This window comes from Bubalus kerabau, chromosome 3, assembly GCF_029407905.1.
Source record: "Bubalus kerabau isolate K-KA32 ecotype Philippines breed swamp buffalo chromosome 3, PCC_UOA_SB_1v2, whole genome shotgun sequence".
In the NCBI taxonomy this organism is placed as follows: domain Eukaryota; kingdom Metazoa; phylum Chordata; class Mammalia; order Artiodactyla; family Bovidae; genus Bubalus; species Bubalus kerabau.
In genome coordinates this window covers 48812692-48833261 of record NC_073626.1, presented here as the reverse complement: position 1 = coordinate 48833261, position 20570 = coordinate 48812692, and the positions used below count along the sequence as shown (strand labels likewise).

The 20570-nt window shown below is 39.7% G+C and overlaps 1 protein-coding gene across 2 annotated transcripts in view; it reads right to left on the bottom strand.

The window, feature by feature from the left end:
* Positions 1-16282: 16282 nt before the first annotated feature.
* The window catches only part of BEND6 (BEN domain containing 6), a 42574-nt gene continuing 38286 nt past the window's right edge, over positions 16283-20570 (bottom strand). For both annotated transcript variants that reach the window (XR_008711674.1, XM_055571814.1), the window contains one exon: positions 16283-16937. The gene's annotated coding sequence lies outside the window, so the exon portion shown is untranslated. The remainder of the gene's footprint in view (positions 16938-20570) is intronic.

Here is a 20570-nt window from a genome sequence, read left to right as displayed (position 1 = left end):
GCCAGCCTCGCCGCAAGAGCTACTGGGAAATGTAGTTCCGGTAGCGAGACCGGTCGGCGTGCGGAGTGGCGCGAACAGGGAGGTATGAGGCTTGCGCTCCTGCTGAAGCCTGTGCTACTCAAGTAAAATCATAGGGGATCTTTCTTTTCCAGCACCCTCCCCCCCTTCTCTTTCTCTTTTAAACCAAAACTATCGTCTAGATACTTTATAGTTAGATAGTGGCCAGATTTTGTTTATAATTGATTGTTAAGTCGCTCAATCCTGTCTGACTCTTTGCAGCCCCATGGACTGCGGCCTGGCCAGGCTTCTCTGTCCCTCACCATCTCCCGGAATTTGCTCAAGCTCATGTCCATTGAGTTGGTGATGCCATCCAACCATCTCATCCTCTGTCGTTCCTTTCTCCTCCTGCCTTCAATCCTTCCCAGCATCAGGATCTTTTCCAATGATGAGTCACTTCTTCCCATCAGGTGGCTGAAGTATTGGAGTTTCAGCTTCAGTATCAGTCTTTCCAATGAATATTCAGGACTGATTTCCTTTAGGATGGACTGGTTGGATCTCCTTGCAGTCCAAGGGACTGTCAAGGATCTTCTCCAATACCACAGTTGGAAAGCATCAATTCTTCTTTGGCTCAGCCTTCTTTATGGCCCAACTCTCACATCCAAACAACTGTAAATAGATAAAATGTGTGAAAACCAGTATTAACTGAGAACATGCAGAGCTTTTTCTCCTTTCCCATCAATCTGTAGTCTGACAAACCTGATTCTGTATCACCACAGAATCACCTTTATGATCTGATCCTGGCCTGCAGTAAGCAAGGTCATACAGTGGCGGAACCATGGGGCATCTCAAGGGATATGAGTGTCATTATTATGAGATTTTAGGGAAGGGTGTAGGGAGGTGAAATGTTGGTGAATCAGTGTTCTCATAGGGTCACAGTCAACTTTAGGGCCATGTGTAAAGGGTTCAATATTAGGTCTGGGTTGCAAAGGGTCTTGCCAACTTGGGAACTTCAGGTTAATATAGATACTTGATACATACATATATATATACTTAATATAGATCATTTGATATGTCCAGAAACTCCTGCACTGGGCATGAGATAGGCTGGTTCTCTGTGTTGAAGAGACCAGCCAACAGAAGGGTATTTCACTCTTCCTGATACATTTTCAAAGAACAAAGTGTCTCATACTCTGATTTTAGAGAACAAAGTTTCTCGTTGAGCAGGTAAAAAGCTCTATTTATCAAAGCCACTTTGACTTTCTGCAGTGTTGCTTTGGGAGAAATCTTGTCCCTTGTTAATGTTTCACCTGACTTTATGTGCATGAGTTATTTTTGCCCAGCAGACATTTAACTTCTTGTGGGAGATCTCTTCTGCAGGTGTAAATGAGAACATGACATAGCTGGTATTAGATTCAACTTTTTTTTTTTCTTTCTTATTCACATATTGCACAAAGAGTGCACAAAAAGTACAGGTATATTTGTTCCAACTAAATTTGGGGCTTGTAAAGTTGAGAACAGGATGGCCTCCACAATGACCTCCCCAAAAGCTACAGGTAAAGTAACCGTTTCTAAATCCCTTAAATGTCTAGGAGAGATTTGCATTTAAAAGGTTTTCCTAATGTTCTAATAAGCATTCAGTAGAAATGTACTGTGATAGTTTGCTGGCTGGGGGGTGAGGGGTGGGGGTTAGTGGGGGACAGGGGTGAGGGGTGGTGGGGGGATAGTTCAGTTAAGCTCTTGGAAAACAACAGCCAAGTATGTGTCTAGAGCCTGAATGGGCTCATGACCTTCAGTTTGGTATTTGTTGAGGGGACAGTCTTTTCCATTTAGGATACTCAGATGGCACTAATGGTAAAGAACCCACCTGCCCATGCAGGAGATGTAAGAGATGCGGTTTGCATTGTAAGGGGTTGGGGAGATCCCCTGGAGGAGGAAATGGCAACCCACTCCAGCATTCTTCCCTGGAGAATCCCATGGACAGAGGAGCCTTGTAGGCCACAGTCCATGGAAGAGCAAAGAGCCAGACACAACGGAGTGACTAAGCACAGCACAGCATAGCTATGACTAACAATGCTGAGCATCTTTTTATGAATTCCTTTGCCATTGGCTTCCATAGTGGCTCAGATGGTAAAGAAACTGCCTGCAATGTGCGAGACCTGGGTTTGATTCCTGGGTTGGGAAGATCCCCTGAAGAAGGGAATGGCTACCCACTCCAGTATCCTTGGGGCTTCCTAGGTGGTTCGGTGGTAAAAGAATCCACCTGCCAATGCAAGAGATGCAGGAGACATAGGTTTGATCCCTGAATCAGGAAGATCCCCTGGAGAAGGAAATGACAATCCATTCCACTGTTCTTGCCTGGGAAATCTCTTGGACAGAGGTGCCTGGCAGGCTACAGTCCTTGGGATGCAAAAGAGTCGGATATTATTCAGTGAATAAACAACAACAGCAAGTATCTTCATTGATAGTGTCTGTTAAAACCTTCTGTTCATTATTTAAATGGGTTATTTGTTTTCTTTTTTTTTTTTTAATATATATTGTATTGAAGTATAGTTGACTTACAATGTTTCAGGTACACAGTAAGGTGATTCAGATATACAAATACACATTATTATTTTTGAAATTATTTTTACATCATAGGTTATTATAAGATATTGACTGTAGTTCCCTGTGCTGTATAGTAAACCTCTGTTGCTTGTTGAACATTTATTTTTTAAGTAGAAATCTAGCATTCTATTCATAGTAAGTCAAACAAATTGAATCAAAATGTCATAAATTTTTAGTTAGGCAAAATTAATGTTTTCTAAAATATATATTGCTGGGAAAGATTGAAGGTGGAAGGAGAAGGGGACGACAGAGGATGAGATGGTTGGATGGCATCACCAACTCAATGGACATCAGTTTGAGTAAACTCCGGAAGTTGGTGATAGACAGGGAGGCCTGGTTTGCTGCAGTCCATGGGGTTGCAAAGAGTCAGACACGACTAAACAACTGACCTGAACTGAAAATATGTATCATACATACATATATATGTATACAAAAGCTTTTCTACTACACTTGATAAAAAATTGAGAAAGAATAGCCAAAAAAAAAAAAGATGAGATGGCAAAACTGGAGAACATAAACTAAATGAAATGGGAGCACTGACTATGAAATAGAAAAAGTGAAACAAACTAGACAAAAATAAAAGATCATCATATAGTCCAGTTGTTCTTAAATGAGAAAAAAAAAAGCAATATCTTAGCATTTGTATTTTTCAAAAAATTTCAAAATCTGATATGCATCTGGATTTTAAAAAGTGATTACAGGTTTTTTTTATTAGCTCCTAGTTTTGGTGATAGAGAGTTCTATTATTTTCTGTTGAACAATCATGACACAATGGTATTAAGTAGTAATATTTACATAATCACAAGAGTAAAAGATGTTTATCAATTTTCACAATCAATAACCAGGCAAAAAATAAAAATTACAATTGTAAGCCATAATGGGAACATGATTAACTTAACAATATAAAATAATTACATACAATTTGCAGGGGGTGAGGGTGGGTGGGTGTCAGGCACAGTGATGTGATAAGTGGAAGTGCATACATGCACACATTTTCATGCACCCAGCCTGTCTATCTTGTTTGGTTGGTGTATTTAAACTATTTACATTTAAGTTAGTGATTGATATGTATGATCCTATGACCATTTTTCTTAATTATTTTGACTTTATTTTCTGTAGATCTCTTCCTTCTCTTGTGTTGCCAGTCTAGAAAAGTTCCTTTAGCATTTGTTGTAAAGCTGGTTTGGTGGTGCTGAATTCTCTTAACTTTTGTTTGTCTGGAAAGGTTTGATTTCTCCATCAAATCTGAAGGAGAGTCTTGCTAGGTAGAGTATTCTTGGATGCAGATTCTTCCCTTTCTTAACTTTAAATATATCATGCCATTCCCTTCTGGTTTGTAGAATTTCTGTTGAGATGCCTGATGGGAGTTCCCTTGTATGTTATTTGTCATTTTCCCCTTGTGGCTTTTAATATTTTATCTCTGTCTTTAATTTTTGTCAGTTTGATTACTATGTGTCTTAGTGTGTTATGGGTTTATCCTGCCTGGCTGTCTGTGTTTCCTGAACTTGGTTGACTATTTCCTTTCCCATGTTGGGGAATTTTTCAGCTATTATCTCTTCAAATATTTTCTCAGGTCCTTTTTCTCTCCTCCTTCTGGGACCCCTGTAATGAGAATGTTGGTGTGTTTAATGTTGTCCCAGAGGTCTCTTAGGCAGTCTTCATTTCTTTTCACTTTTTTTTTTTTCTATATGCTGTTCTGTGGCAGTGATTTCCACCATTCTGTCCTCCCAGTCATTTATCCATTCTTCTTCCTCAATTATTCTGCTACTGATGCTTTCTAGTGTATTATTCATCTCTGTGTGTTTCTTCTTTAGTTCTTCTAGGTCTTTGGTAAACATTTCTTGCATCTTCTCAATCTTTGCCTCCGTTCTTTTCCCGAGATCCTGGATCATCTTCACTATCGTTATTCTGAATTGTTTTTCTGGAAAGTGCCTGTCTCCGCTTATTTAGTTGTTTCTCTGGGGTTTTACCTTGTCCCTTCCCTTCACCTGAGACATAACTTTCTGCTTTCTCATTGTGATTAACTTTCTGTAATACATTTTTGTTTTAGCTTCTGTGAGACTGTACTTCTTGTTGCTTCTGTCTGCCCTTTGATGGATGAGGCTAAGAATCTTGTGTAAGCTTCTTGATTGGAGGGACTGGTGATGGGAAAAACTGGATCTTGCTGTGGTGGGCAGGGCCTTCCTCAGTTCAGTTCAGTTCAGTTGCTCAGTTGTATCTGACTCTGTGTAACCCGTGGACTGCAGCACACCAGGCTTCTCTGTCCATCATCAACTCCTAGAGTTTACTCAAACTCATGTCCATTGAGTCAGTGATGCCATCCAACCATCTCATCCTCTGTCGCCCCCTGCTGCTCCTGCCTTCAATCTTTCCCAGCATCAGGGTCTTTTCCAGTGAGTCAGTTCTTCACGTCAGGTGGCCAAAGTATTGGAGTTTCAGCTTCACCATCAGTCCTTCCAATGAATGTTCAGGACTGATTTCCTTTAGGATGGACTGGTTGGATTTCCTTGCAGTCCAAGGGACTATCAAGAGTCTTCTCCAACACCACAGTTCAAAAGCATCAATTCTTTGGTGCTCAGCTTTCTTTATAGTCCAACTCACACATCCATACATGACTACTGGAAAAATCATACCTTTGACTGTATGGACCTTTGTCAGCACGGTAATGTCTCTGCTTTTTATTGTGCTGTCTAGGCTGGTCATAACTTTTCCTCCAAGGAGCAAGTGTCTTTTAATTTCATGGCTGCAGTCACCATCTGCAGTGATTTTGGAGCCCAAGAAAATAATGTCACTGTTTCCCCATCTATTTGCCATGAAGTGATGGGACCAGATGCCATGATCTTCGTTTTCTAAATGTTGAGTTTTAAGTCAACTTTTTCACTCTTCTCTTTCACTTTCATCATGAGGGTCTTTAGCTCTTCTTCACTTTCTGCCATAAGGGTGGTGTCATCTGCATATCTGAGGTTATTGCTATTTCTCCCAGCAATCTTAATTCCAGCTTTTGCTTCATCCAGCCCTGCATTTCACATGATGTACTCTAAGTTATATAAGTGATGCATAGAAGTTAAATAAGCAGGGTGACAATATACAGCCTTGATGTACTCCTTTCCCTATTTGGAACCGGTCTGTTGATCCATGTCCAGTTCTAACTGTTGCTTCTTGACCTGCATACAGATTTCTCAGGAGGCAGATCAGGTGGTCTGGTATTCTCATCTCTTCAAGAATTTTCCACAGTTTGTTGTGATCCACACAGTCAAAGCCTTTGGCATAGTCAATGAAACAGAAATAGACATTTTTCTGGAAGTCTCTTGCTTTTTTGATGATCCAATGGATATTGTCAATTTGATCTCTGGTTCCTCTGCCTTTTCTAAATCCAGCTTGAACAAAGCTTTAATCCAATTATCTGCTGATGGGTGGTATTGTAGCTCTCCCTCCCTGGTAGTTGTTTGGTCTGAGGCAACTCAGCCATGGGATCTATGGTAGGGTTAATGGCAAACTCCAAGAGGATTTTCAGCAAGGGGGATCTTCCAGTGCCCTGGTTCCTTTGGTAAGGCTCTACTGACCCACACCTCCAGAGGATGCCCTCACATGCTAGCAGGTAGCCTTGGTTCAGTCTCCTGTGGGGTCACTGCTCCTATCCTCTGGGTCTTTGTGCATGCTAAGTTTTGTTTGTGCCCTCCAAAACTGGAGTCTTTGCTCCCCCCCGTCCTCTGGAAGTCCTATAATCAAATCCTGCTGGCCCTTGAGGCCAGATTCCCTTGGGATTCCCAGTCTGTTTGTCAGATCCCCAGGCTGGGAAGCCTGACATGGTGTTCAGAACCTTCACAACAGTGTAAGAAGTTCTTTAGTATTACTGTTCTCCAGTCTGTCAGTCACCCACCGGCGAGTATGGGATTTGATTTTATCATGATTGTGCCCCTCCTACCATCTTGCTGCAGCTTCTTCTTTGCCTTTGGACGTGGGGTATCATTTCTGGTGGGTTTCAGTGTCCTCCTGTCAATGGTTTTTCAACAGCTAGTTGCAATTTTGGTGCTCTTGGAGGAGGAGATGAGCGCACATATTTCTACTCCGCCATCTTGAGCCCTAAATGGATTATTTATTTTCTTTTCGAATATTGAGAATTTCTTATTTATTTGGATAAAAGTCCTTAACAGATCTGTGATTTGCAAATATTTTCTCCCAGTCTGTGGCTTTTCTTTCCATTTTCTTAAAGTTGTCTTTCAAAGAGAAGTTCTTACATTTGATGAAGTCTAATTTATCAATTTTTTATTTTGGTGGTGTATTTAAGAAATCTTTGCCTCAGCTCAGTTCAGTCACTCAGTCATGTCTGACTCTTTGCAACCCCATGGGCTGCAGTACTCTAGGATTACCTATCATCATCAATTTCCAGAGCTTGCTCAAACTCATGTCCATTGAATTGGTGATGCCGTCCAACCATCTCATCCTCTGTCATCCCCTTCTCCTGCCTTCAATCTTTCCCAGCATCAGGGTGTTTTGCAATCTTTGCCTAAGAAGTTACAAATATTCTCATTTGTTTTATTATGGAAATTTTAGAATTAGGTTTTAATTTTATGTCTGTGATCCACTTAGAATTCATTTCTGTATATGGTGTGGGATATGATATGGATATGTCATTGTTCCAGGACCAGTTGTTGAAAAGAATAATTTTCATTTGAATTGCCTTTGCACTTTGTCAAATACCAATTGTCCATATTCATGTGGGTCTATTTCTGAACTTTGAATTATATTCTGTTGGTGAAATTTATCTATTTTGATACCCAGTACCACACTATCTTCTTGATTACGGTAGTTTTTCAATAAGTCTTGAAATCAAGTAATGTTGGTCTCTCAGCTTTATCTTCTTTTTCTAATTGTTGTAGATGTTAAACTTATCTCAGCAACATTTTGTAGTTTTCACTGTCAGATGTTTCATATATCTTGTTAACTGCTAAGTATTTCATTTTTTTTGTGCTATTATAACTGGTATGATTTTTCAAATTTAAATTTCTGATTGTTCATTGTTATTACAAGTAAAACTTATTTTTCTTTCCAGGCAGATGCTTTAACCCCTGAGCCACCAGGGAAGCCACCTTATTGAACTATAATTGACAAATAAAAATTCTGTACATTTAGGTGTTCAACACGATGTTTTGATATTGTTAAACATTGTGAAAAGATTCCCACAAACTAATTAACACATGTGTGTGGTGAGAACACTTAAGATCCACTCTTAGCAAATTTCAAGTATGCAAAACATTATTGTTAACTAGAAGGCAATGGCACCCCACTCCAGTACTCTTGCCTGGAAAATCCCATGGATGGAGGAGCCTGGTAGGCTGCAGTCCATGGGGTCGCTAAGAGTCGGACACGACTGAGCGACTTCCCCTTCACTTTTCACTTTCATGCATTGGAGAAGGAAATGGCAACCCACTCCAGTGTTCTTGCCTGGAGAGTCCCAGGGATGGGGTAGCCTGGTGGGCTGCCGTCTATGGGGTCACACAGAGTCGGACACGACTGAAGCAACTTAGCAAAGAGTCATCTATACATTAGTCACCTCTCTATACATAAAGTCTCCAGAACTTATTCATCTTATAATTGGAAGTTTGTACCCTTTGACAAACATGCCCTCATTCTCCCCACACCCACAGCCCATGGAAACAACCATTTTGCTCTTTGTTTCAATAAGTTCATTTTTTTTAGATTCCTCATATGAGATCATATGCTATTTGTCCTTCTGTGTTTGGCTTATTTCACTTAGCATAATGTCCTCCAGGTTCATCCACATTGCTGTAAATGGCAGGATTTCCTTCTTTTCTAAAGTGGGATAGTATTCCACTGTGTGTGTGTGTGTGTGTGTGTGTGTGTGTGTGTGCACACGCGTGCACTCAGTCGTGTCTGACTCTTTGTGACCCTATGGACTGTAGCCCACCAGGCTCCTCAGTCCATGGTATTCTCCAGGCAAGAACACTGGAGTGGATTGCCATTTCCTCCTCCAGGGTATCTTCCCAACCCAGGGATCAAGGCTGCATCCCCTGCGTTTCCTGCATTGCAAGTGGATTCTTTACCACTGAGCCACTGGGGAAGCCCACTCCACTGTGTATCTATACCGTATTGTCTTTATCCAGTCTTCTGTCACCAGATGCTTAGGTTGTTTCCATGTCTTGGTTATTGCGATGATGGTGCAATGGACATAGGAGTTCATATATCTCTTTGAGATATAGATTTTATTTCTTTTTATTTATATTACCCAGGAGACACATGCTAAATCATATTGTAGTTCTATTTTTAATCACTGTACTGTTTTCTTTAGTGACTGTACCAATTTCCATCCCATCAAGAGTGTACAAGAATTCCCTTTTCTCTGCACACTTGCCAGAGCACTTATTATCTCTCTCTCTCTCTCTTTTTTTTTTTTTATAATAGTTATCTTAACAGGAATGAAGTGATATCTCCTTGTGGTTTTGCCTTTCATTTCCGTGATGATTAATGACATTGAGCACCTTATCATATAACTGCTGGTCATTTGTATGTCTTCTTTGGAAAAATATCTATTTGTTCATTTTTAAATTGAGTTATTTGTTTTTTGCTATTGAATTGTAAGAATTCCATATATAGTTGGATAGTAATCTCTCTTTAAGGAGAAGGCAATGGCACCCCACTCCAGCACTCTTGCTTGGAAAATCCCATGGACGGAGGAGCCTGTTAGGCTGCAATCCATGGGGTCGCTAAGAGTCAGACACGACTGAACGACTTCACTTTCACTTTTCACTTTCATGCATTGAAGAAGAAAATGGCAACCCACTCCAGTGTTCTTCCCTGGAGAATCCCAGGGACGGGGGAGCCTGGTGGGCTGCCGTCTATGGGTCGCACAGAGTCGGACATGACTGAAGTGACTTAGCATAGCATAGCATAGCAATCTCTCTTTAAAGAGATTTGGTATGTGGTTTGTGAATATTTTATTCCATTTTGCAGGTTGATTTTGGTTTGTTGATTGTTTCCTTTGCTGTGTCAGAAACTTTTTAGTTTTAGTTTGAACTTATTTATTTTTATTTTTGATGTCTGTGCTTCTGGTGTTGTATCCAGAAAAATCATTGCAAAGACCAATGTCAATGAGCTTTTCTCCTACATTTTCTTCTATCAGTTTTGCATTTTCAGACTTTAATTTAGTTTGAATTAATTTTTGTTTATGAAGTAAGAAAAGGGCCCAATTTTATTTTTTGCATGTGAATAGCCAGTTTTCCCAATGCCATATATTGAAGAGACTGTTATTTCCCCATTGTGTGATTTTGGTGCCCATGCCAAAAATTAGATGTCTATATATGGGGTGATTTTATTTCTAAGCTTTCTATACTGTTCTATTGGTCTATTTTTATGCCAGTGTCTGTTTTTATGCCAGTATTATACTGTTTTGATTACTATAGCTTTGTAATATAACTTTAAATCAGGAATTGTGATGTCTTCAACTTTTGTTTTTCTTTCTCATGATTTCTTTGGCTACTCAGGAGTTTTGCGGTAACATAAAAATTTTAGGACTGTTTGTCCTATTTCTTGAAAATGCAATTGGGATTTTGATAGAGATTACAGTTGAATCTGTAGATCATTTAATGTAGTTTGGAAATTTTAACAGTATTATTCTTATAATCTATGAACAGACCAGGAGGGGTGTTCCATTTGTGGGGTCTACATGTGAGGTGTCCCACTCCACTGGTTGGTAGGCCTCCTGGGGGAGCCTGTCAGTCAGTGGGATCCTTGGCCTTTTGTTCAGTTTAAGCCTTCATCGCTTGTGATTCTTATCTCTCTTCCCTGCACCACAGCCTCTCCCCTATTCAGCCATCCCAAATACCTTGGTATTCTGGAAGGGCAACAAAGAAGTGGGCCTCTTAGCCAGCATTCAGCATGACTTATTGGGGCCAGCTCATTCACTACCTCTCTCTTACCCATATGGGAGAAATCATGGGTCAAGGAAGTTTCTCTTGGCACTAAGCTGTGCCACTTTGGGGCGTGGTGATGTGAGTAAAGTGAAACTGTTTTTACCATCTTCAGTCTGTCTATTCTTGTATTTCTTTTGTTCAGTGGTGTGCTGGAACTGGGGGCTCTCATCCAGAATGAAAATACAGGAAAGATACTCTCATCTATGGATGAAAATGATGATCAGTTCAGTTCAGTTGCTCAGTTGTACCTGATTCTGTGTGACCCCATGTACTGCAGCACGCTAGGCTTCCTTGTCCATCACCAACTCCAGGATCCTATTCAAACACATGTCCATCACATTGGTGATGCCATTCAACCATCTCATTTTCTGTCATCCCCTTCTCTTCCTGCCTTCAATCTTTCTCAGCATCAGGATCTTTTCAAATAAGTCAGTTCTCCACATCAGGAGGCCAAGTATTGGAGTTTCAGCTTCAGAATCAGTCCTTCCAATGAATATTCAGGACTGATTTCCTTTAGGATGGACTGGTTGGATCTCCTTGCAGTCCAAGGGATTCTCAAGAGTCTTCTCCAACACCACAGTTCAAAAGCATCAATTCTTTGGTGCTCAGCTTACTTTATAGTCCAACTCTCACATCCATACATGACTACTGGAAAAATCATACCTTTGACTATATGGATCTTTGTCAGCAAGGTAATGTCTCTGCTTTTTACTATGCTGTCTAGATTGATCATAACTTTTCTTCCAAGGAGCAAGCGTCTTTTAATTTCATGGCTGCAGTCACCGTCTGCAGTGATTTTGGAGCCCCCTCAAAATAAGTCTGCCACTGTTTTCATTGTTTCCCCATCTATTTGCCATAAAGTGATGGGACCAGATACCATGATCTTAGTTTTCTGAATGTTGAGTTTTAAGTCAACTTTTTCACTCTCCTCTTTCACTTTCATCAAGAGGCTCTTTAGTTCTTCTTTGCTTTCTGCTATAAGGGTGGTGTCATCTGCATATCTGAGGTTATTGATATTTATCCTGGAAATCTTGATTCCAGCTTGTGCTTCATACAGCCCAGCATTTTGCATGATGTACTCTGCATGTAAGGTAAATAAGCAGGGTGACAATATATAGCCTTGACGTACTCCTTTTCCTATTTGGAACCAGTCTGTTGTTCCATGTCCAGTTCTAAATGTTGCTTCTTGACCCGCATACAGATTTATCAAGAAGCAGGTCAGATGGTCTGGTATTCCCATCTCTTTAAAAATTTTCCACAGTTTGTTGTGATCCATACAGTCAACTTCTTTGGCCTAGTCAATAAGGCAAAAGCAGACGTTTTTCTGAAGCTCTCTTGTTTTTTCACTGATCCAATAGATGTTGGCAATTTGATCTCTGGTTCCTCTGCCTTTTCTAAATCCAGATTGAACATCTGGAAGTTCACAATTCACATACTGTTGAAGCCTGACTTGGAGAATTTTGAGGATTACTTTGCTAGCATGTGAGATGAGTGCAATTGTTCAGTAGTTTGAACATTCTTTGGCATTGCCTTTCTTTGGGATTGGAATGAAAACTGACCTTTTCCAGTCCTGTGGCTACTGCTGAGTTTTCCAAATTTGCTGGCATATTGAATGCAGCACTTTTACAACAACATCTTTTAGAATTTGATATAGCTCAACTGGAATTCCAACACCTCCACTAACTTTGTTCGTAGTGATGCTTCCTAAGGCCCACTTGACTTCACATTCCAGGATGTCTGGCTCTAGGTGAGTGATCACACCATCATGGTTATCTGGGTCCTGAAGATCTTTTTTGTATAGTTCTTCTGTGTATTCTTGCCACCTCTTCTTAATTTCTTCTGCTTCTGTTAGGTCCATACCATTTCTGTCCTTCATTGTGCTCATCTTTGCATGAAATGTTCCCTTGGTATTGGTAATTTTCTTGGAGAGATCTCTAGTCTTTCCATTGTGTTGTTTTCCTCTATTTCTTTGCTTTGATCACTGAGGAAGGCTTTCTTATCTCCCCATGCTATTCTTTGGAACTCTACATTGATATGGGTATATCTTTCCTTTTCTCCTTTCACTTCTCTTCTTTTCTCAGCTAATGGTAAGGCCTCCCAGACAGCCATTTTGCCTTTTTGCATTTCTTTTCCTTGGGGATGGTCTTGGTCCCTGCCTCCTGTACAATGTCATGAACCACATCCATAGTTCTTCAGGCACTGTGTCTATCAGATGTAATCCCTTGATTTATTTGTCACTGTCATTGTATAATCGTAAGGGATTTGATTTAGGTCATACCTGAATGGTCTAGTGGTTTTCTCTACTTTCTTCAATTTAAGTCTGAATATGGCAAGAAGAAGTTCATGATCTGAGCCACAGTCAGCTCCTGGTCTTGTTTTTGCTGACTGTATAGAGCTTCTCCATCTTTGGCTGCAAAGAATATAATCACTCTGACTTCAGTATTGACCATATGGTGATGTCTATGTGTAGAGTCTTCTCTGTGTTGTTGGAAGAGGGTGTTGGCTATGACCAGCGCGTTCTCTTGGCAAAACTCTGTTAGCCTGTGACCTGCTTTGTTTTATACTCCAAGGCCAAATTTGCCTGTTACTCCAGGTATTTCTTGACTTCCTGCTTTTGCATTCCAGTTCCCTATAATGAAGAGGACATCTATTTTGGGTGTTAATTCTAGAAGGTCTTGTAGGTCTTCATAGAACCGTTCAACCTCAGTGTCTTCAGCATTATTGGTTGGGGCAAGGGCTTGGATCACCGTGATATTGAATGGTTTGCCTTGGAAATGAACAGAGATCATTCTGTCATTTTTTTTTTAATTTTATTTTATTTTTAAACTTTACAAAATTGTATTAGTTTTGCCAAATATCAAAATGAATCCGCCACAGGTATACATGTGTTCCCCATCCTGAACCCTCCTCCCTCCTCCCTCCCCATACCATCCCTCTGGGTCGTCCCAGCGCACTAGCCCCAAGCATCCAGTATCGTGCATTGAACCTGGACTGACAACTCATTTCATACATGATATTTTACATGTTTCAATGCCATTCTCCCAAATCATCCCATCTTCTCCCTCTCCCACAGAGTCCATAAGACTGTTCTATACTTCAGTGTCTCTTTTGCTGTCTCATACACAGGGTTATTGTTACCATCTTTCTAAATTCCATATATATGCATTCATATACTGTATTGGTGTTTTTCTTTCTGGCTTACTTCACTCTGTATAATAGGCTCCAGTTTCATCCACCTCATTAGAACTGATTCAAATGTATTCTTTTTAATGGCTGAGTAATACTCCATTGTGTATATGTACCAAAGCTTTCTTATCCATTCATCTGCTGATGGACATCTAGGTTGCTTCCATGTCCTGGCTATTATAAACAGTGCTGTGATGAACATTGGGGTACACGTGTCTCTTTCCCTTCTGGTTTCCTCAGTGTGTATGCCCAGCAGTGGGATTGCTGGATCATAAGGCAGTTCTATTTCCAGTTTTTTAAGGAATCTCCACACTGTTCTCCATAGTGGCTGTACTAGTTTGCATTCCCACCAACAGTGTAAGAGGGTTCCCTTTTCTCCACACCCTCTCCAGCATTTATTACTTGTAGACTTTTGGATCGCAGCCATTCTGACTGGTCATTCTGTCATTTTGAGATTGCATCCAAGTACTGCATTTCTGACTCTTTTGTTGACTATGATGACTAGTCCATTCTTCTAAGGGATTCTTGCCCACAGTAGTGGATATAATGGTCATCTGAGTTAAGTTCACCCATTCCAATCCATTTTAGTTCACTGATTCCTAAAATGTCAATGTTCACTCTTACCATCTCCTGTTTGACCACTTCCAATTTGCCTTGATTCATGGACCTAACATTCCAGGTTCCTATGCAATATTGTTCTTTACAGCATCAGACTTTACGTTCATCACCATTGACATCCACAACTGGGTGTTGTTTTTGCTTTGGCTCTGTCTCTTCATTGTTTCTGAAGTTATTTCTCCCCTGATCTCTGGTAGCTTATTGGGCACCTACTGACCTGGGGAGTTCATCTTTAGATGTCCTATCTTTTTGTGTTTTCATACTGTTCATGGGGTTGTCAAGGCAAGAATACTGAAGTGGTTTGCTATTCCCTCTCCAGTGGACCACGTTTTATCAGAAAATGATGATAGCAAACTTCTATTCTGCCATCTTGCTGACCTGACAGCTGAAATACAATTGACTTCTGTAAATTGATCTTGTACCTTGCATCTTTGCTGAACTCACTTTTTAGTTTTTCTACTTTTTAGTTCTTTTTGGACACTCCATTTGATCATCTGCATAGATAAACTTTTTGTCTGTGGATAAAGACAATCTTTCTGCTTCTTTTCTAATCTGAATGACTTTTATTTCTTTCCTTGGCTTACTGTACTAGTTAGAAGCTCCAACACAATCTTGACTATATGTAGTGAGAATAAAGATTCTTGATTTGTTCTTCCTTTAGAGGGAAAGCATTCTGTCTTCCATCACGAAATATAATGTTAGCTGTAGCTTTCAACTGCTTTGTTAATTTTCACATTTGGAACTTCCTGCCACATGTTGACTTTTTGACCCTCTATTTGGCTATGACAAGGTTAACAGGAGCACTGATATTTGTTATTGACCCCCAGGACGATTAGCCCTTGCCAGGCTCCACCTCACAGTGACCAGGGTCCAAAGAATGAACATGGACATACACTTCCAGTGGATGGTCTATCAGGTGACCACACACTTGAAACCCAGAGAGCAAACAATGACATCGCAGATATTGAATTTGGAAAAAAATTCACCTCAGCTCTTATTTGACAAGCATATACTATCATTAACTATATGAAGCTTTTCAGTTTTTTTTAAATCTTTTTAAAAAGTCTACAAATAATAAATGCTGAAGAGGGTGTGAAGAAAAGGGAACCCTCCTACACTGTTGATGGAAATGTAAATTCGTGCAGCCACTAAGGAGAACAGTATTGAGATTCCTCAAAAAACTAAAATTAGAGTTACCATCGGATCCAGCAATTCCACTTCTGGGCATACATCCAGACAGAACTTTGATTTGAAAAGATACTAATACAAGCAACCCTATGTTATGTAAAAAAAACTATCAGCCTAGAAAATTATTTTCTCCTTGGATTTTTCACATTAATAAGAAACAAACAAATGGTTTTTGTATTTTCAATGAAATTTATTCATATTTAGTTAAAAGTAGCAAATGTCAACCTAAGTTATTTCCTTAAGAATTTATTTTGTATAATCACATTGTTGTCAAGCAACCCTTATGGAATGTTCCCAGGTCCACAGTATTGGACTTTGTAACAATCTTATGGATCCTCCTCTCCAAGTCTGAGCATGGCCTTTTGTGCTGAAGAAGCATGGCTTGACACTGCACAATTGTCACTTGTGACAACCTGATGTCAAATGAGAAGTCTATTGATAAAGAATATTTTATCTTTCATTCATTTACAAAATGGTATTCGTGTGTGTGGCTAATTACTAAGCTCATTTTTGTTTTCAATTATTTTCTCCTCTGAAACTATGAAAACAAATTAGTTAAAACTAAGCAATGTAGCAGTATAACCAACAAAAAACAAAGGCTTTTATCTTATATACAATGTTTTAGATATTGATGCTTTATATTACACACGTGCATTTAATATACTTTAGGCATTAAAAAGAAGCATGTAAACAGACAAACATAAAAAAGATTTTTTTAAAAAGTTGATGCATGTTATAACAATCAAAAACTTGGATTTATTTCTTTTTCAGAAGTACAGTGGAATAGGTTTATATTAAAAGGAAAGGTCTTCCTGTTCTTATTTTCTCAGATTCTTATTTTATAAATTTTATGTAATCTTATTGCTAAAATACTAGTGGTTCATTAGGTATAATGATCAGATTTTAGGCTGATTTTGTTGCTCTCATGTTTGTGAACATTGATTTTTTCACCATTTACTTTTCCAAACATGTGCTTATACTGAAGATCCAAAAGCTAAAATGGAGAGTCACTGGTAATAATAAATGCAACAGGGACTGATCAGGACAACGATGACTCTTAGGGGTTAAAGTTTTTGTTGTTATAAGAGCTCAGATTATCCTGTTGGGTTAGCTGTACAGGGAAACACTTTGGGGCAGGAAAGTGCATATTTCCAAGAAACTATACTGCATGCTCGTGGGCCTGCTAGAAACTCTCTGGTTTGATGCATCACTGGTGCTGAGGGTGGCGTCCACATGCAGCTTCTTCGTGAGCTTGTGCTCCAGTAGGACGGCCAGCGGTGTCCCAGGTGCCTCTCGGCCTGTGCTTGTGCCTGTCCCTGTGCTCACTGCCAGGGAGGCCGCAGAGTCTCCAGCAAGAGCCGGTATCAGACTTACAACTGAAGGTGCTCTTGTTTCAGGAACCGAGGATACCTATAAGAAGCAAGTAAAAAAAAACAAAACAAACATATTTATGTGAGACTTCTTATAGTATTTTTAACAGTTTTTTTTTTTTTTTTAATAAGCTTCCCTGATAGCTCAGTGGCAAAGGAATTATTTTATGATCTACTCTGAAGAATTCCTGCATAGGTAACAACTAAAATATTTAATATATTTTTAATCTCAAATGACTTTAAAGAAAACTTGAACACACAAAGGAAAATTAACAATCCCCACATACCCAGGTTAAAAAATTATCTACAGTTCTGTTTGTCACTCTTCAGTAATACTCGCTGAGTGTTTAAATATTAGGAAATTTCCTAAACCTACCTTACCTCTTTCATAGATATATGAGATTATATATATGTATATATATAAATATCTCACATCTTCTTTGTCCATTCATCTGTCAGGAACATTTAGGCTTCTTCCAATCTTGGCTACTGTAAATAATGCTTCTATGAACACAGGGGTACATTTATCTTTTCTAATTACTGTTTTTTTTTGTTTTTTTTTTTTTGGGAAAATACCCAGAAGTATAATTGCTGTCTCATATGGTAGTTTTATTTTTTATTTTTTGAGGAACCTCCATACTGTTTTCCACAGAGGGTGTACCAATTTATCAGTCCACCAACAGTACATGAGGGTTCTCTTTTGTCCACATCCTTGCCAACACTTGTTATTTCCTATATTTTTAATAATAGCCATTCTGACAGGTGTGAGATGATATCTCATTGTGGTTTTGATTTGCATTTCCCTGATGATTAGTGATGCTGAGCATCTTTTGATGTGCCTTTTAGCCATCTGTATGTCTTCTTTGGAAAAATGTCTATTCAGGTCCTCTATACATTTTTAAATGGGGCTGGTTTTTTTTTTTTTTATGTTCATTGTATGAGTTCTCTGTATTTTGGATATTAACTCCTATGGAGTATATCATTTACAAATATCTTCTTTCATTCAGTAGGGTGACTTTTTGTCTCATTTATAGTTTACTTCATTATTCATTTTTCTTTCTTTTCTCTTCTTTTGCTCTCTTCCCTCTGGTTTGATGACTATATTTAGAGTTACGTTTGGATCCCTTTCTCTTTTGTGGGGGAATGTATTATGGATTTGTGTTTTTAGTTATCATAAGGTTTATATGAGCGTGCTCAGTCGCTTCAGTCGTATCCAGCTCTTTGTGACCCCATAGACTGTAGCCTTGGAGAAGGCAATGGCACCCCATTCCAGTACTCTTGCCTGGAAAATCCCATGCGGGAGGAGCCTGGTAGGCTGCAGTCCATGGGGTCGTGAAGAGTCGGACACGACTGAGCGACTTCACTTTCACTTTTCACTTTCATGCATTGGAGAAGGAAATGGAAACCCACTCCATTGTTCTTGCCTGGAGAATCCCAGGGACGGGAGCCTGGTGGGCTGCCATCTATGGGGTCGCACAGAGTTGGACACAACTGAAGCAACTTAGCAGCAGCAGCAGCAGACTGTAGCCTGCCAGGCTCTTCTGTTGATGGAATTTCCCAGGCAAGAATACTGGAGTGGGTTGCCATGCCCTCTTCCAGGGGATCTTCCCAACCCAAAGATCGATCCCATGTCTCCTGCATTGCAGACAGGTTCTTTATCCACTGAGCCATCTGGGAAGCCCGAGGTTTATATATGGCAACCTATATATACAGATAATTTTTTTTAAGTTGATAATCTCCTAAATTCAAACACATTCTAACAATCCTACATTTTTACTTCCTCCCCAGAACGTGTCATGTTTTTTACATCATATTTATGTCTTTGTATTTTGTGTACTCCTTAACTATTCAATATGGATGATTTTGTCTTTTAACTTTCATACTAGCATTATAAGTGGTGGGTATACTGCTTTTACTGTCTGTTTGCTCTTACTGGTGAGTTGTTTTCCATGTGAAATTTTACCTTTCTTGTTTTTCTAGAAATATAATTCTATTTCCTGGTTTTCTGTTTTTTTTATGGAGTTTCTGGTTTTTCTTTTTCACTTACAAAAGTCCCTTTAGAAGAACTACTTCAGTGTTCCGGCTGTGAGAACCCCATGAACATTATGAAAAAGCAAAAAGATATGACACTGGAAGATGAGCCTCTTAGATCAGAATATGCTACAGAGGAAGAGAGGAGGTCAATTACTAATAGCTCCAGAAAGAATGAAGTGAAGCGGTTGGGTCAAACTGGAAACGACACTCAGTTGTGGATGTGTCTGGTGGTGAAAGTAAAGTTTGATGCTGTAAAGAACAATATTGCATAGGAACCTGGAATGTTAGGTCCATGAATCAAAGTAAATTGGATGTGATGAAGCAGGAGATGGCATGAGTGAATATTGATATTTTAAGAATCAGTGAACTGAAATGGACAGGAATGAGTGAATTTAACTCAGATGACCATTATGTCTACTATTGTGGGCAAGAATCCAGTGGACTAAATGTAGTAGCCCTCATAGCCAACAAAAGAATAAAAAATGCAGCACTTAAGTTCAATCTCAAAAATGACAGAATGTACTTGGTTCAATTCCAAGGCAACCGATTCAGCATCACAGTAATCCAAGTCTATGCCTCAAATAGTAATGCAAAAGAAGGTGAAGTTGACTGATTCTATGAAGACCTACAACACCTTCTAGAACTAACATCAAAAAAAGATGCCCTTTTCATCACTGAGGATTGGAATGCAAAAGTAGGAAATCAAGAGATACCTGGAGTAACAGACAAGTTTGACTTTGGAGTACAACATGAAGCAGGTCAAAGGCTCACAGAGTTTTGTCTGTGAAACAAAGAAGAGAAGTGAAAGGTGAAAGGGAAAGGGAAAGACATACCCACTGAATGCAGAGTTCCAGAGAATAGTGAGACATAAGAAAGCTTTCTTAAATGAACAGTGCAAAGAAATAAAAGACAGTAGAATGGGAAAGAATAGAGATCTCTTTAAGAGAACTGGAGATATAAAGGGACTGTTTCATGCAAGGAAATGAACAATATAGGCAGAAATAGTAAAGACCTAATAGAAGCAGGAGAGATTAAAAAGAGGTGGCAAGAATACACTGAGCTATACAAAAAAGGTCTTGGAGAACAAGATGGCGGGGGAGGAGGTGGACACGGAGTACATCTCTCTTCACGGATACATCAGGAATACACCTTCACACACAGAAGTGCATAAAGACCACCAGCTGAGAGTGGACAGGAGTTCCTGACCAGTGGAAAAGAATATATAGAACCATGCAAAACTTGTTAGGATGAAGGAACCAGGGGGGAAAATGGGAGTGTTATTAGGTCTGGACCTGGCTTCAGTGGGTGGGGGAACTGAAGCAGGGGTCTGATCCCCACATCAGGGCAACTGTCTGAGCCAGAGGAAAAACATTTAAGGCTGAGAGTGAAACAGTTGATCTCTATCAGCCTAAATGGAATGAGAATCAGACAGTCCTTGCTGCAGCCATACATACCCTGGACAGGGACACAGGTCCCTTACTTTGAAGGCACAGTGGCTAGGAGCTGGAGCTTAGGGATTGTGGAGCAACCCCAGGGCAAGGGCTGCTGTTGACTGGAGAGATGGACAAAGAGGATGTGAGGGAGGAGCTTGTGGTGGGAAATGCCTGTGGAGGAAAGCCAGGCAGCCATGGAAGCAAGG